General features: G+C 40.3%; 1 protein-coding gene across 1 annotated transcript in view; it reads left to right on the top strand.

The window, feature by feature from the left end:
- LOC110426415 (putative disease resistance RPP13-like protein 1) overlaps window positions 1-377 on the top strand; it is a 46576-nt gene that overhangs the window by 34144 nt on the left and 12055 nt on the right.

Below are 377 nucleotides of genomic sequence, written 5' to 3' on the forward strand. Positions count from 1 at the left end.
ATGCTCCACCTTGATTTCTCCATTTTTCACAACTTCTCTAATGGAATGAAATTTCACTCTGATGTGTTTAATGCGACCATACTGTATAGGATTTTTAGCAATTGAAATGGCTGACTTGTTATCAATTAACAGAGTAGTGGCCTCTGTTTGTACGAAACCCAAGTCTCTAAGCATTTTCCTAAGCCAAAGTGCATGGTTTGTCGCTGAAGCAGCCGAGATATATTCGGCCTCTGCTGATGATTGGGCAACCACCTCCTGCTTTCGAGAATTCCACTAAAAAATAACACTACCAAATGAAAAACAAAATCCACTCGTACTTTTGGAATCATCCAAGCATCCAGCCCACGTTATCACAATATCCCATTAGCTCCTTGCTT

Source organism: Theobroma umbraticum, unplaced genomic scaffold (genome assembly GCF_002168275.2).
Source record: "Theobroma umbraticum cultivar Fairchild unplaced genomic scaffold, ASM216827v3 scaffold_55.0, whole genome shotgun sequence".
In the NCBI taxonomy this organism is placed as follows: Eukaryota; Viridiplantae; Streptophyta; class Magnoliopsida; order Malvales; family Malvaceae; genus Theobroma; species Theobroma umbraticum.